This window comes from Cnephaeus nilssonii, assembly GCF_951640355.1.
Source record: "Cnephaeus nilssonii genome assembly, chromosome: 13".
Classification (NCBI taxonomy): domain Eukaryota; kingdom Metazoa; phylum Chordata; class Mammalia; order Chiroptera; family Vespertilionidae; genus Cnephaeus; species Cnephaeus nilssonii.
This window is the reverse complement of record NC_137084.1, coordinates 19,599,515-19,617,302: the sequence shown is the minus strand read 5'-3', so window position 1 is coordinate 19,617,302 and position 17,788 is coordinate 19,599,515. Positions and strand designations below refer to the sequence as shown.

The 17,788-nt window shown below is 41.5% G+C and overlaps 1 pseudogene across 1 annotated transcript; it reads right to left on the bottom strand.

The window, feature by feature from the left end:
* Window positions 1-16,681: 16,681 nt before the first annotated feature.
* LOC307109363 (olfactory receptor 9I1-like) lies at window positions 16,682-17,591 on the bottom strand (annotated as a pseudogene). Its single transcript has one exon. The product of its transcript is annotated as an olfactory receptor 9I1-like (transcript).
* Window positions 17,592-17,788: the final 197 nt, after the last annotated feature.

The following is a 17,788-nucleotide window of genomic DNA, read 5'->3' as shown; positions in this document are numbered from 1 at the left end:
ATGATGAAAACCTCATCAGAAGGTGATATTTGAACAATGATTTGAAGGAATCAAGGGAGTAAGTTAGACAATAACTAGAGGAGTGGGATTCTAGTAGAGGGAACAGCAAGTGCAAAGGTCTTGAGGTGAGATCATGTCTGTTGTGTTCAAAGGTCAGCAAGGAGTTCAGAGTCTAGGAGAAGAAACAATCATTCAAAAAAGGAACTATTTAATAATTCAATGTGACAAGTAATGATGCTGGGAATTTTGTTAATTAATTATGGGAAACTGTGCCAGAATTCTGGTGTGGGACTGAGGAACGAGAATGTCTGATATTGCTGGCAGCAGTGGGCAACAAGGTCAATGTTAAAACTAAACCTTTGTGCACATGACAAGTGGAAAAAAAATGCGATTTGGCAGCTTTGGGATGGGTGTGGACCAAGTAAACCTGATCCGTTTCCTCACCTGAACCCCCCTTCACCTTTCTCTGGACACTCTCTTTCCCTCCTTGTTTATTGTTCTTTCATTGCTCATGACCTTGTGCTCTTCCACTGATTGTAATCTCCGGCTGAGGGTGTAGAAAAACAGCACCATATGGGGTGGTCAGTCACCTGGGTCCTCATCCCCACCCCAGCCCCATCCTCACCACTGTCCTTGACTAGCTGTTCATTCCTGACTAAGTCCTTTAAGCTCTCTAAGCTTCCACTTCCTCAGCTGTTTATTATGCACCCCCCAAAAAATATATGATAGTAATGACTTAGCCACCTGAAGACAGGAAGCTGGAGGTACTCTAACTTGGTAACTAACTTTTCTTCCTATTTCCCTTTCCATGAATTCCTACCTGTGGTTACTGTATGTCCACCCCTGACCCCATGCGAGCACAGGGAAGATGGGGGAATAGGAATACTCTTCGTCTTGGGCTCCTGTCTCCAGCATAAGACTCTAGTAGTATGTTCTAGTAGAATACACTGTTGTGTTCTATCAGTGGCTGACCTGGGTCCCCAAGAAGAGATTATTGCTATATATTGGGATTCCTTACATGCAAATGGCACCCTTAACATGCGAATAGAAAGGTCTCTTCTCTCCCCATTTCTAAAAGCATTTGCCCTTTTGGGCCATCTCTAACAATGGTTGAGGGAGTCTGAATTCTGGTTCTGATTTGTTCCATGAGGAGTCACTTGTCTTCCAAGGTCCGATTCCCTCGTTTGGAATAATGACGAATCACTGGCTCTGCCCCCCTCACCGGCTGTGACTAGAAGAAAGACATTTTGTAAACACAGCCCCCCCCCCTATGCTTTACCCAAAGATGGTATAATGGGAACCTATTCACCTGGGGAAAGACAAGGCCTATTGTAGCCACAGTTTGCCCTCCTGGGGTTAGGTGCTTCATCAGGTTTCTCCCTTTAATCTTTAACACAAGAGAAACTTCAGGGAAAAAAATAAGTAGGGCAAGTACATTGCCCAGAGAAGCAACTGGCACAGTCTGCAGGTTGGTGTGACCTTTGCCAGCTCTATGCAGCTGATAAATTGTGGCAATTATTCTTAGCATCTGATGCACAAGCATTTTTTATGAGTCTCAAAATGTCCAGGTAAGAAAAAGGGAAGGCACAAGGTCAGGAAGAAATACTTTGATAAAAATGGGACCAGGAAGGGGACAGGTGGTAGCCACCTGCACATTCCGTCATATTGTCATTGTTTACTGTGGAAGGAGCTCTACAGACATGGGCTGAAACTTGCATACACACACACGCACACACACACACACATATTTCCTGCTTTCAAGAATTTTATAGGCTATCATGTAATCAACCACTTGATTGTAATTGTCATATATGTAATCAATCATTTCCACACCAGGATAGAAATTCAGGGAGATGATTCCCAAGGAAGTGGCATTTGGACTGAAGCTTGTCACATAAAATTTCAAACTCCGTATTCTTCTTGCCGTCTTATCTTTCTCCAGAGCAATTATAACCTTCTAAAATCAGATGTAATTCGCTTATTACATTTATCGTCTATCCCCCTCACCCCTATGCTAACTCTGACCAAGGCTGCTCCTTCACTTTCTTCCCGCTGCATTATTCCTAGTTGAGAAAAATGCAAAGAAAGAAAAATGAATGGGCTCTTATATTTGTAGAGTACCTTTGACTTTTCAGAGCAATGTCTCATCTCAGATGAGCTCTGTGAAGAACAGATATTGTGTGAGCCTTCTATTCTGCTGGAGCAGTAATATAGGCAGGGGGTGGGGGAGAAGGATGGAAGGTTACTCAAGGTCATTCGCCTAATACCCACCAACATTATAGAGATGTCACTAGAATTTCTCCCGGCGTATAGGAAGCTCTCAAACTACAGAAGTCATTATTTCATTTTTCTTATATCACATTTTGCAGGGGGGGAAAGGTTTCAAATTACATTCTTAGTACTACCATCTGGAACTGTGAATATTTTTCTGACTCCTTTGCCTTTCCTGCCTCCTTAAAGAAAATAAAACCACCCTTTACTTCAGTGCCCTAGCTTTCACAAAGACCCAGGAAGACTTTTTTCCAACTAACAGAGGGTGGTAGAGGCAGCTTCACTAATGCAAGGCTCCTGCCTGTTCCTTGCTTCTGAAAAAATTGTAATAGTGATTATAATGTATTCATGAACCACATCCTTAGTAGAGTCACAAATCAGAGATCCTGAGTTTTACCACCCTGACAGCCCATTGTTAAAATGATATTCTTTCTATGTATCATCACATAAAACAGATTCAAACAACATACAATATTTCTAAAAGATGAAAAATTACTTTCTCAGGAATGTTAGGACATTTCTACTTATGCCTTATACTGGTAACTGGTAACAATAATGGCTTGTTAACATGTTACACAGTTATGAAGAAGGTGAGAATAACTGTTGAGAGCCTTCCTCAAGCACTGCTTCTTCTTTTTTCTTTTTTTAAATATATTTTATTGATTTTTTACAGAGAGGAAGAGAGAGGGATAGAGAGTTAGAAACATCGATCAGCTGCCTCTTGCACACCCCCTACTGGGGATGTGCCCGCAACCAAGGTACATGCCCTTGACCAGAATCGAACCTGGGACCCTTGAGTCCACAGGCCAATGCTCTATCCACTGAGCCAAACCGGTTTCGGCAAGCACTGCTTCTTTTTCTTGAGTCGCTAGACTATAAATCAAAAAGTTCCATGTAAGAACTGAAAGTTCCATTGCAATGATCACATCATTTCCTTATACAGAAGACAGGCTAAATCCCTAAAAGATAACAAAAGACTGCTCTTAAATAGTATCTTCTTAATTAGGCTATTAATTTGTAGCACCCTGTAATGCCCATGTTATTTTTGTCTCTTCTAGTAGAGGCCACATCATTCTGAAAGTCAGTTAAATAAAGGAGGATTACTTCATATTTCTTACAGAACTTCACTTTGCCAAAGCTAGCATGCCTTCAGTCAAATACCACTTTATGCATCAGTGCCATTGGCTTCAGAATGAAATTTAACTTTAAGGTCATTTTTGTTTTTACAGTAACACAGGCCAAGTGTTCACCATTCTCATTAGTACTTGGAAGTTCTCTTTGCCTCAAGTTCTGTATCTATATTAGTCTGCTGGGGCTGCCATAACAAAATGCCATGGACTGTGTGGTTTAAACGACGGGAATTTATTTTCTCACAATTCTGGAGTCTGGAATCCAAGATCAGCGTGTCAACATGGTTACATTCTTGTGGGAGCTCTGGTTTCCTTATTGTAGACGACCGCCTTCCTGCTGTGCCCTCACATGGTGGAGAGAGATGTCTCTGTTGTCTCCTCTTACAAGGACACTGATCCCATCAGATTAGGGCCCCAACCTTATGACCCGATTTAGCCTTAATTATTTCCTTACTCCAAATGCAATCACACTGAGGGTTAGGTTCCATCGTATGAATTGGGAGGAATAAAATTCAGTTCACAGTAGTATCCAATAACCATAGTCAGGCCTTATCTATCTGGAAAAATTGAATGGTGATACAATAAAAGTTCAATAGTCTGACAATTTATAGGGACTTACCCTTAGAAGGCCTGAAATTAAGTAGTTTATATAAACTCTAATTATAGAGAACTTTTCCTTTGTTCCCCCTTAAATAAACATAAGCCCCGCCTTTATTTATGTTCTTTATTGCAAAATTTGGCTGTATAAGTGTATGTTTGTTTTTCTGAGATAAAGGCACATAGCTATTATCAAGTTATCAAAGTCTTGGGGGCAAGAAACCCCTCTAAAATTAAAAACCCTGGGGATTATAGATAAATATTATATATTGAGAATAAAAAGCTCTCTCTCAAGAAACCAGCAATAAATATCTAAAGACAGATGTTTGCCTTCATTCCTAACTGGCCACAGCATCTGATACCCAGTAGATGTCAACAAATTAATTAATTCAATTGAATTACAAAAGTCCTGAACTACTGCTCAAATAGTACCTTCAAGAAATAGACCATGTTGCTATACACAGGTCACTTCAAGATGGAATCGAGACCTCATACCAGAGAGAGGCTAGATGGTGAATCTGACCTCACTTCCATAATTCCTTCTCCAGAAAGAATGGCCAGGAGGTTAGTGAAGAAATTCTCTCTTTTAAGCCACACGTGCCATGTGAAGAAAAACCATCTCTCCTTGGCAGTGCATTTAGCCCTCCCCAATAATGGATAAAAAGATGTGTTAACATCATGTTGGGTTGAGAAACATGACAACTCCCACTCCTTTTAGGCTCTCTCAGCTTCATCACAGAACAAAAAGTCCATAGCATTGGTTTTTATTACTAAGCCAAACACTCCACCTTTATAGTGAATAATACAACCTGCAGAAGACTCTGTGTCTCCAAGACACTGGGCTTGGAGGAGAAACTTTATACTCTTAGTTTCCCATCTTGTACATGAAAGTTTCAGTCCAGAACTGCTTTCCTTCATCCAGTCTCTCTCTCTCTCTCTCTCTCTCTCTCTCTCTCTCTCTCTCTCTCTCTCCTCCACATCTCTCTCTTTCTCTCCTCACACCCTTACTCCCCACTCTCTCTCCCTCTCTATCTCTTTATTGCCACTTAAAATGTTTCCTGACTCTCTCTTATTAAGACTTGCTTGTATAACTTCCTTACACTCAATTATTACCAGCAATTAATATTTATTTCCATAAAATGATAATTGGTTATACATAGCAGACTAATTCCAGAGACGCTCTTCCCTCCATCAAACCCTAGTTATTTCTTCTGTCCACTTTTCTCGTATGCTGAGTCATACTCTAATGATGCACTGACACTATTAATAATCCCTCATATTTATATAGCTCAGGAAACCAGAGAGCCAAGGATAGAAGAGTTTTGAAAAGTCATCTAGTCTAGACACTGATACTCTGTATACAATCTCTCTCCTATCTGAAGCAGGGGTTGCAAACTGGTGGGCCAGAAGAGAAATTCAGCCAGATAAATTTGGTTTGGCACATTTTTTTTAAAGTATTTTAAAAATCAAGAAACTTCACATTTAAAATTTAATTTTAAACTTTTCTTGGGGAAAAAAGTCTTGTTTTAACTTAGGGTAACACTTGGCTAGAGCTGAAAAGTGGTTGCTGCTTTAGGCAGGACAGAGCCTCTCGGATTCATAATTCCCCACCCCTCCCTATAGAGTTATCTTCAACCCATATTGCTCTGTTGTTTGACTCTTTGTCTGTTGGGGAAATCAGTCCCTTATGTTTTACTCTTCTACAACAATCCCCAAGAATTCCATAAGTGTATGTTTGAGCACCCAGGGGAAAAAGAACTCACCACCTGCAAACACAATCCATTCCCTCTTTGAGCAGTTCATTCCCAGCTCTTCCTTCAACTCTGAAAGCCGAAGCATCCCCCGCTGGCTCTAGCCCATCTTTTTACTACTCGACAAAGGAAGAGCTCCCCAGTGAGTTTTCCCCATGACAGCATCCCAGCTCCTTGTCTAGCTTGTTTTCAAGTTCCTTCACCATCTTGGTTTTTATTTCCTGGACATGGTCCACTCTGTTTTTATTCCTTTTAAAGTATAAAATACAGAGATGAAGGTTTTCCTTCTGATAGATTCAGCTCATCCCTTTATCTTTTAGAATTTCATTCAAGTACTAATTAAAGGAGTGTGTACTAAACCCATTATGAGGTGCCAGGCAATAGCATTACACTGACAAGCAGTGACAGCTTAGTGCCTTCCTGAAGCTCACGTTCTAGTGGGGAGACAGTGTTACTGAGCAATCTCCCATACAAATGCAAAATAAATTCCAGATGCATCCAAGAATTTGGGCATGGAAAGAAAATGAAAACTAAACAAATCTATGGGTAAACATGGGTGAATAATATGATAATCTTAGCCCTAGCTGGTTTGGCTCAGTGGATAGCACGTTGGTCTGGTGACTGAAGGGACCCGGATTCAATTCTGGCCAAGGGCACATGCCAGAGTTGCAGGCTCAGTCCCCACTAGGAAGAGTGCAGGAGGTAGCCAATCAATGATTCTCTCTCATCATTGATGTTTCTGGCTATCTCTCCCACTCCCTTTCTCTCTAAAATCAATAAAAATACATTTTTTTAAAAATATAATAATCTTAGAGAGGACTTTCTAATCACAACAGGAAACTTAGAAGCTACAAAGGGAAAAAAGGGATAAATCTAAGTTCATCAAATTTTAACTTTTTTTTTTAAGGCTAACGGCACCACAAGCAAAGACAAAAGATAAACTTGGGAAAAGATTTGCAACACAAATGACAGACGAAGGACTGATTTCCCCATTATACAAATTACTCTTACAAATCAATCGACAAAGCACATAAAAAATTTACAAAAGGAATATAAATGATGCAAACAAATGAGACAATTCTAAACTTCATTAATAATGAAATAAATACAAGTTAAAACAATGAGATGTTTTCCAAGTAAATATTGGCCATGATATTTTACTCTTTTTTAATTTTTTTTATTGATTTCAGAGAGGAAGGGAGAGGGAGACAGAGATAGAAACATCAATGATGAGAGAGAATCATTGATCGGCTGCCTCCTGCATGCCCCCCACTGGGGATCGAGCCCACAACCTGTGCATATGCCCTTAACGGGAATCAAACCTGGGATGCTTTAGTCCACAGGCTAATGCTCTATCCACTGAGCCAAACCAGCTAGGGCTTGGCCATGTTATTTTAAATTTGAACTCCCTGCTGCTGTCAATGTGTCCGGGATTTGGCTCTCCCATTCAGTACATGTAGAAACAGCCCCTCTGCAGGGAATTCATCAGAGTAATGAAAATCAGCATCACGCCAGGCTGGTATTGCTCAGTGACTGAGCATCAACCTATGAACCAGGAGGTCATGGTCAATTCCCCGTCTGGCACATGCCCAGGTTGTGGGCTTGATCCCCAGAAGGGGGTATGCAGGAGGCAGCCAATCAATGGTTCTCTTTCATCATTGATGTTTCTATCTCTCTCTCTCCCTCTCCCTTCCTCTCTGAAATCAATAAAAATATATTTTTTTACAAAGGAAAGAAAATCAACATCACTAATCATTAGAGTAATAAAAATCAAAACTACAATTATATATCACCTCACACCTATTGGAATGGCTATCAAAGAAGAAGAAGAAAAAAACAGAAAATAACAAGCGTTGGTGAGGATATGGCAAAATTAGAGCCTTAGTACATTGCTGATGGGAATGCAAAATGGTGCAGCCACTGTGCAAAACAGTAAGTCATTCCTCAAAATGTTAAGCAAAGATTTACCATATGATCCAGTAATTCCATGTCTAGGTATTCCACCCCAAAGAGTGGAAAACGGGGGCTTGAACAGATATATGTACACCAATATTCATAACAGCATTATTCTCAATAGCCAAGATATGGAAACAACCTAAATGGCCATCAAAGGATAAATGAAGAAAGAAAATGTGTCATATATATGCAGTAAAATATTATTCAGCCTTAAAAAAGAAGGAAATTCTGACATTTGCAACAACATGGATGGACCTGAGGACATTATGCTAAGTGAAATAAGCCAGTCACAGAAGGACAAATACTGCATGATTCCACTTATATGAGGCATCTGAAAGAGTCAACCTCATAGCAGCAGAGAATGCAATAGTGGTTTTCAAGGACTGGAGAGTAGACAAAATGAGGAGTAGTTATTCAATGGATATGGTTGAGATTGTGTTCATCCTAGAAAGGAAATAAATACCTCCTAGCTCTTCATCCAATATCTCTGACACAGGGAATTACTCACTCATGTTATAAAATTTATGCCTCCATTTTTTTTCTATGACACTTAACACATTTTAACATACTATACTGCTTTCTATATCATTTACGTATTTATTATATTCGGTTTATTGCCTATCTCCTTCACTAGGATGTGAGTTCCACAAGGGAAGAGATTTTTGCCTATTTTCTTCATTGATAGAGCTCCCAAACTGCTAGCACTGTGCCCCACATACATTATCCTCTTAGAAAATAGTTAATTTATTGAATTAATAAACATTTTAGACTATGTCTATGGTGAAAATGTAAGTAACAGGTGCAGGTAGGCTATTTATACATTATCTTTTGGCGGGAAGGGGGTTTCAAAACCCAAAGAAGCACATTTACTAAGGGCAGAATCAGAAAGATTTCAGATGTCCATTCCATTACAGGGGGAAAGCACTTCTGCTGTAGCTGTTACTGTCATTTTTTGTGCATTTGCAATATTATGTTTTATATGAGGATAAAGGCAAGTTTCAAAAAAGACACAATGTTCTTTTCAACAGTTTTCAGAACAGTTCCTGGTTTTTGAAGAGAGAAGAGTGAAAACAGCTGAGGCTTTCTTCCCTGAGAGGATTAAAGGATGGTTTGTATAGTGTCCACGAAGCATCTTGGGCTCTACGCACAGGCTGGCAGATGCACCACGGGGAGGCAGACAGCCTTCTTTCCTTTCAACTTCAGTCAGCTTTCCCCAGTTTCCCAAGTGATTTATCCTCCTACACTCCCTACCTAAGATTCAGGAGAAAATACTGTTGGGGATTTGATGAGGCAAAATGAGATTCAGAGCCTAGAGTTATCACTTGAAAACTATATAATCCTATAATCCTATTGACCAATGCCACCCCAATAAATTTGAAAGAAAAGAACCTAGAGCTATCCTATCTTCTTTGAACTCCATCACCAAACAAACAAAAAACCTTTTAACCATAATGCTTCATTTTCTTTTTTACCTTCTGCCACTATTGCTGCCAAAAAGATATGGGAGATCCATGAGGTGAGAGTGGGGGGTGATGCTGGGGCCTGAGCAGCTTATGTTCATTTGCACAAGGCTAAGATGGCATTATACCTTCCCTGTAGGTTAGACAAATAGGTTGTGAGCAGGGGGGGGGGGCAGAAAAAGAAATCTAAGCAGTATTTCTATCTGTACTGTATAGATCTCCATGACAAAATCCTATAAAATAAAGAGGTGATATGCAAATTGACCCTCACACCCTCGTGTCACAAGATGGCTGCCCCATGTCATCACAAGATGACCACCACAAGATAGCTGCCCCCACATCATCACAAGATAGCCGTCCCCACGTTGTCACAAGATGGCTACCCCCCACGTTGTCTCAAGATGGCCACCCCCACATTGTCACAAGATGGCTGGCAGGGGAGGGCAGTTGGAGGTGATTGGGCCTGCAGGGGAGCAGTTAGGTGTCAATCAGGCCAGCAGGTTAGGGGGCAATCAGGCAGGCGAGTTGTTAGGAGCCAGCAGTCCCAGATTGTGAGAGGAATGTTTGACTGCTGGTAGTATGACATCCCCCAAGGGGTCCCAGATTGGAGAGGGTGCAGGCTGGGCTGAGAGACACCCCCACACACACAGTGCATGAATTTCTTGCACTGGGCCTCTAGTAATAATAATAATTTCTTTGTGGTGTCCCTAATGATAGTCATACTCATATACAAAAGTAAATATATATACACTCTAAGTAAAGGCCCAATATATGTGTTGTGTGGGTTATACTTCATCATTCTACCCTATACCCATGCCTTTATGTAATAATCTAGTTAACTTGGCTTTACACCTGCATTCGTTCATTCAAATTAATATATGTGAAAAAAGGAAAATCACAATTAAAGTATTGGTGGTGTTCTTTTCTCCCCCTAGCTCTATTGACATGTAATTGACCAAGTTTAAGATGCACAGTGTGATGGTTTGATGCACATAATGCATCAAATGTTGTGAAATGTTTACCACAATGAGGTTAGTTAACACACTCTTCATCTCACAGAATGACCATTTTGTTTTTGTTGTTATGGGGAAAACATTTGAGATCTATTTTTACGGCAACTTTCAAGTGTGTAATACTGTATTATGAACTACTAGAGGCCTGGTGCACAAAATTCGTGCACTGTGTGGTGGGGGCCTCAGCCCGGCCTGTGCCCTTTCACAGTCCGGGAGCCCTCAGGGGATGTCTGACTGACAGTGCAAAGCCTAAGCCATCAGTTAGACATCCTTAGCACTGCTGCGGAGGCAGGAGAGGCTCCTGCCACCGCCACTGCACTTTCCAGTCATGAGCCTGGCTCAGGGCTTCTGGCTGAGCGGCACTCCTTCTGAGGGAGCACATTGACCACCAGGAGGTAGCTCTTGCATTGAGCGTCTTCCCCCTAGTGGTCAGTGCATGTCATAGAGACCGGTCATTCCGTCATTTGGTCAATTTGCATATTAGCCTTTTATTATATAGGATAGTCATGATGCTGTACATTAGATCCAGAGCTTATTCATCTTATAATGGAAAGTTTACAGCCTTTGACCAACATTCCCCATTTCCCCAACCCCCAATTCCTGGTAGCCATAAATCTAATCTCTGTTTCTAGGAGTTCAAGTTTTTAGATTCTGCATAAAAGTGAGATCATACAGTATTTATCTTTCTCTGACTTATTTCACTTAGCATAATGTTACCAAGGTCTATCCATGTTGTTGTAGAATTTAGGCTTTTTTTATGTTTATGGATAAACAGTATTAGTGTGTGTGTGTTTGTGTTGTCACATATTCATCTGTCAATTAACACTTAGATTGTTTCTATGGGTTGGCTATTGTGAAAAACACAGCAATGAACATGGAAGAGCAGATATCTCTTCTAGTACTAATTTCAGTCCTTTGGATATATACTCAGAAGTGGGATTGCTGGATTATATGGCAGTTTTGTTTTGTTTTTAAATTTTTAGAAACTTCCATACTATTTTTCATCGTGGCTGCACCAATTTACACTCCCACCAGCAGTGCATGAGAATTTACTTTCTTCAATTCCCTGCCAGCATTTGCTATCTCTTTTCTTTTTGATGATAGCCATTCTAACAGTAATGAGGCAACATCTCACTGTAGTCGTTTTGATTTGCATTTCCCTTATACTTAGTGATGTTCAGCATTGTTTCCTGTACCTGATGCCCATTTGTATGTTTTCTTTGGCAAAATGTCTATTTGGATGCTCTGAATTATTTGTTTAATTGCTATTGAGTTACATGAGTTCTCTATATATTCTGGCATTAACTCCTTAACAGATATATGGTTTGCAAATATTTTCTCTTATTCTGTAGATTGCCTTTTTATTTTGTTGTTGTTTGCTTTGCAAAAGCTTTTTAGTTTGATGCAGAATTGCTTGTTGATTTTTGCCTTTTTGTCTTTGCTTTTGGTGTCAAAAGGCTGTTGGCATGCATTCCTGTGGCTGCAGAGGCATGCCATGGGCACGTGCACAGCAGAGGAGGCCAGACTGGAGGTGGGCATGTGCACAGCTGGAGGGGCTAGTATAGGTGAGCCCAGTGGCACAGGCCAGTAACAGGGGTCAGAGCAAGATCCAGGCCCATAAACAGCTGTCAGACCCTGGCTATAGGTGCATATTCTTGCTGCTGCAGGTTCTAGCCACAAGCACACTTGCAGCAGTGGAGGCCAGTGATGGAAGCCAGGCCTGCAAGTGCTTGCATAGCATGGGGGGCCGACTGCAGGATTTGGGACTGGAATTTTGTGCTTTAACTAGGGGCCCCGTGCCTGAATTCTTGCACCTGGAAAGGAACTGTGGCCGAGGCTGCGGTGGGCACAGGGGCAGGTCTTGGCCCATCCTCCCTGCCTCTGCCTGTCCCCTCCCGCCACGGCCCCCAGTCCCCTGTCTGATGGTAGCCCCACTCCCACCGCCACTGCTCCCAGGTGTTCATGGCACTGGCCCCGCTCGCACCCACTGACGGTGCTGAGTGGTTGGGGCTGGCGCCAGGCGCCAGCAGCAAGTGCAAGCAGTGGCTCTGGCACTGGCAGTAGGTGCGAGCGCCAGGCAGGACCGCAGCATGTGGGAGCAAAGACTTTTTAGTAACCACCAGAGCCTCGCCCCAATGACAGGGACCGGCACCCCACCTTGGTCTGGCACCCCCGCTCACCTGCTCCACCATCCCGCCATGGCTGACGCCTGCCATGTTCTGCACTCTGCCACCTACTGCCAATGCCTGCCATGTTCCGTGTGTGCCCCCTGGTAGTCAGTGCACATCATAGCAACTGGTTGTTTGGTTGTTCAGTTGTTCAATTGTTCCGCCATTCGGTCTATTTGCATATTAGCATTTTATATATATAGATTATTTTAGGATATTATTATGAAGATGTTTCTTAAGCCACTTTGTTAATGCAAATGGATATATTAAAATATTGTACATATTTAATGTATACAACTGGCTGAGTTTGGAGACAATTATATATCCATGAAACCATCATTACAATCCATATTGTATACTTAAAACTTTGCTAAGAAGGTAGATATTATGTTGTGTTCTTATCCTATCTAATAAAAGAGTAATATGCAAATTGACCATACCTCTGCTGTACCCACCAGCCACGCCCACCAGCCAATCAGGAGTGAGTATGCAAATTAACCCAACCAAGATGGCTGTGGCCACGGAGCGAGCAGGAGGCTTGGGTTTCTCCAGCAATGGAGGAAGCCAAGCTTCCCACACACCCTGGCGGGCCCAGTCCTCCACTGAAGACTACAAAGTTTCAATTATAGAAGATAAATAAATCCCAACAAAAATGGCGGCAGCCATGGAGCTGGAGAGAGCAGGAGGCTTGAGTTGCCCCCGGCGATGGAGGAAGTCAAGCTTCAGCAGCCCTGGTGAGCCCAGGCCTCCACTCAAGGCTACAAAGTTTCAATTATAGAAGATAAATAAATCCCAACAAAAATGGCTGTGGCCACTGAGCAAGCAGGAGTCTTGGCTCCACTCAAGGCTAAAAAGTTTCAATTATAGAAGATAAGTAAATCCCAGATACCAGGGCCTCCAATTGGGTCATCAGGGGGCGTGGCCAGCCTGCAAACCACCACAAGTCCCTCGCCCAGGCCGCCCCACGCCCCAAGGGAACCCCCACCCTGATCCGGGACACCCTTCATGACAAACCAGCTTGCCCCCACCCATGCACCAGGCCTCTATCCTATCTAATAAAGGAGTAATATGTAAATTGACCATCACTCCAACACACAAGATGGCTGCCCCCATGTGGTCAAAGATGGCTGCCACAAGATGGCCAGTAGGGGAGGGCAGTTGGGGGGGACCAGGTCTGCAAGGGAGGGCAGTTGGGGGTGATCAGGCCTACAGGGGAGGGCAGTTAGGGGCAAACAGGCTGGCAGGAGAACAGTTAGGCATCAATCAGGCTGGCAGGGGAGTGGTTAGGGGGTGATCAGGCTGGCAGGCAGAAGTGGTTAGGGGCAATCAGGAAGGCAGGCAGGCGAGCAGTTGGGAGCCAGCAGTCCTGGATTGTGAGGGGGATGTCCAACTGCCGGTTTAGGGGTCTCAGATTGGAGAGGGTGCAGGCCGGGCTGAGGGACACCCTTCCTCCCCCCTGTATGAATTTCATGCACCAGGCCTCTAGTAATAAAATAATGTGATGATTTGGAGGTGATGATTTTTTATTGCATGGAAGGAGATTTGTAATAAGGAATTGTCTCATACAATTCTTCACATGGAAACTGAGAAGTCCTACAATCCAGGAGACCCAGGAAATCAGTGGTGAGGTTTAGTCTGAAGGTCTGAGAATCCCACTCCCATTGCAGAAGACCAGTGTTCCAGCTCATGCAGTCATGCAGGGAAGGAATGAACTCTCCCTTCCTCCACCTTTTATTCTATTCAAGCTCTCAACCAATTGGATGATGCTCGCCCACACTGGGGAGAACAACCTACTTTACTGAGTTCACCAATTTAAATGCTAAGCTCATCTGAAAGCATCCTCACAAATACCTAAAAATCATGTTTAGCCAAATACCTGGGCATCCTGTGACTCAGTTAAATTGACACAAGAAAATCAACCATCACAAGATTCTGTTTTCTAAAAGATTATGTGTAGAATCCATTTTAAGAATGAGATAAATAAAAACTCTTGGCACAGGGCCTGAAACACAATAGGTAATTTGTGAATATTTTCATTCATTTATTAATATATATAATTGGAAATTCAACATAAATGCCATTTATTCCAATGCCTTCTCACATTAATCAGAAGATAGTCCCCTAAAACACATTTAAATTCATTTTATTTTATCTACTTTGTGCATTCCTGAAACAATTGTATATACATCAAAATCATGCATGTATCAAAGGTCATTTATTTATGAATAGAGTTGGTTGCCGCTTACCAAATAGAAGGTGGGAGGAGTGTGGAGGCAAGCTCCCACAGCTACCAAAATAGCACACCCACTCTTTAGTATTTTGCCCACTTATTCGTTTTTTAAGTTGAAAGTTTCCCCTGCCTTTAAGTATACAAGAAGCCTTGCAAGGGGTGATTTCTTCAGCCTATTAGCACAACCTGGCACATAGTAGAGGTTAATGAAAATGTGTCGGCCTCTTAAGAGGGAGTGGTTGATGACCATTTGGATGAGGAACACATGGTGTGTACCTGAGTATATCTGAAGAAGGTCACAATTCAGGAAAGGAAAGGTGTACCAATGAAAAACTAGATGCCTCCAAAATCATATTTCCCCAGTTTCACCATTGTGCCAAGAATCCCTCCTAGAATGACCATGCTCCCGCTAGCTTTCTGTGTCCTAACATGTATTCTAGAATGAAGCACACAATATTGTGTGCAAAGGAAGCACCATGCCCTGGGATACACCATTTGTTTCTTAGATGTAGGTGTGCTTCCTTCCATCTCCTTCCATCCATCACACTGAAGTCAAAGGGATCTTTTTAAAATTCAGATAGGATCATTTCATGCCTTGGTTTTGGAGTCAAGTCCACAAGTCCCTGAGTGAGCCTGCAAGGCTCTCTGTGACCTAGTTTGTCCTGAATTTGCCTGATGCATCTCACATAAATCCCCTCACTCCTTATGCTGTAGTCTCTCAGTTCCTCAAGGCATCCTGTTTTACAGGTCCTTGCATTTGCAACTCTTTCTATCTGGAATAGTCTCCCCCACCCATGATTCTGCCATACTTATTCCTTAAGCCTCAATTTAAGTATTAGTTCCCTCAGTGAAGCCTTTTATGACCACATCAAAGTAGGTCAGAACCCTATTATGTGGTATAACAATATTCTGTGCTTCTTTTGTTCCATTTTCTAATATCATATGAAAAAATCAATTAACTGTGTAACGGTTTAATATCTAGGATGGTTCTAATCTCTAGGAGGAACCGTGTCTATCTTATTTACTACTATATACTGGAACCTAGTATTATGTCCAATACATAATAGATTGTCAGTAAATATTTTTTAACATGGTCAATAAGATTGAATCTCCATGGAGATGTTTCCCAAGTAATATTTTAGCAGATGCAGAGGTCATTAAAAGGTGGCACTCGCATTCATACTTATCTGTCTTCTGATAATAAAGTAAATGTCCTACAGGAGATGGAAGTAGATAGTGGTTTTCATTATGGGAGAATATAAAACAGCTTGAGTTGACTGAGGCAGATAGTCCATGGAAAATGCTTCAGAAATAAAATAGTTCTTCTGATCTTTGGTGATCAAGAAATATTTCAAAAGTTATATATGAGACTTAATTCAGCTCTACATCAAGACCAAATTGTTTCTAGTACGTAATTAATGCAAATCATTACATCTTTCTTTTATTCTACAGTGTCTTAGTCCTCTACGTTTATCTTGGGAAGTAGACTAACCCATTCTAGGTCAGCATTTCACAGTCACATCTCCTTTCCCCTCTATTTTTTTTCTCTGTTTAACTACTTGTATTTTCCATGACAAATACTTAAATTGGATATGATTTAATGTTGAGAAAAGGTTTTGTTTTTGGTCAAGGCTGATTTCCACCTCACTACCCACAACCAAAGAATGTGACTGCCCTTACTATGTAAATAATAAGCTATTGTTTTGTAATTACTTCAGGTGCAAAAATTAGCTTTGCAGAAAAAAAAAATTGAGTTCCTAAGAAAACACTCAACAATACCCAGGTCAAGTCAGAAAAATAAATTTTACATTTTATAGCATGTTATTATTCATTAAGTCCTTTGACATTCCATCTCTCTTAATCCTAGCTATAATCACAGCAAGGCAGAACTTTTTACTGATGTGAAAACTGAGGCAGAGAATTTCTGGATCAAGGTCATAGAGCTAATAAATAAATCGCTAAAATTCAAACTATAATTTTCCGCCTCAATATGTCTTTGTAATTATGAGCTCTGGATCATGTGTTACGGGAACAAGCCAAAAGCCCAAAAGATGATTTGTAGAAACTTTTTAATTTTTTTTTTTTTTTTTTTTTTTTTTTTTTTGCTACTTGGAAACCCTCACCCTATGAAGGTTTTTCTTCAGCGCCTCCTTCACTTCCTCGTTTCTCAGGCTATAGATCATTGGGTCCAATGCAGGAGTGACCACAGTGTAAAATACTGACACAATCTTGTCCTCCCTGAGGGATGTGCTCATGTTACCTTTCAGATATATGAATATGAGTGTCCCAAACTACAGTCATGTGAGAAGCTCAGATGGAGAAAGCCTTAGCTTTGCCACCAACTGTACAAATCTTCAGAATGGCTCAAATGATAAACAAGTAGGATATAAGAATCACTAAAATGCTTTGGTTGTTATGACCAAGAAAGCAAAGAGGTAGATCACTTATTCCCATAGCCTGGTCTCACTACAGGAAGCTTTAGCAGGGGTGGAAGGTCACAAAAGAAGTTCAACCTGGTTGGACTTACAGAAGGAGATTGAGAAGGTGTACTCTGTAGGGGTTGAGGAATTGAGCATGCCACTAGCATATGTACCAGCACCAGCGCTAGGCATGTCTGTGGTGTCATGGCAGTGACATAAAAAGGGGGGTTACACACAGCCACGTAATGATCAGAGTCCATCACAGCCCAAAGGAACCATTCAGTACTAGCACGGAGTGTGAACAAAAAGCACTGGGTCACACAGCGCTCATAGGTAATGACCGTCTTATCAGTATCCAAGGTCTCAAGCAACTGAGGGACAATAGCATAAGAGTAGCAGGAAGGAAAGGTGGCTGAGAAAGTACCTGGGAATCTGGAGGCAAGAGTCACACTGACTCAACACTATCATGCTCAGGTTGTCCCCTGGTAATGAGATAAAGAGCCAAGACCACAAAGATGAGACATAGCTGCAGCTCTCACTACAGCTGGGACCCCATCAGAATGAATTCTGTCACCACAGTGCCATTCTCTGCCATGAATCCTAGATTGCACACTGAAATTTTTTTAAAGTCTCATTGAAGATAAGTCAAGGTGAATATGGCTGGATTTGATCATTTTTAGTAATGATAACAATCTTTTAAATTTGTAAAGCACTTGACTTCTTCACAAACTTTATTTCATTTGACCTTAGAAGCACAAATTGTTAATCCCATTTTCAAGAGAAGAACATGAG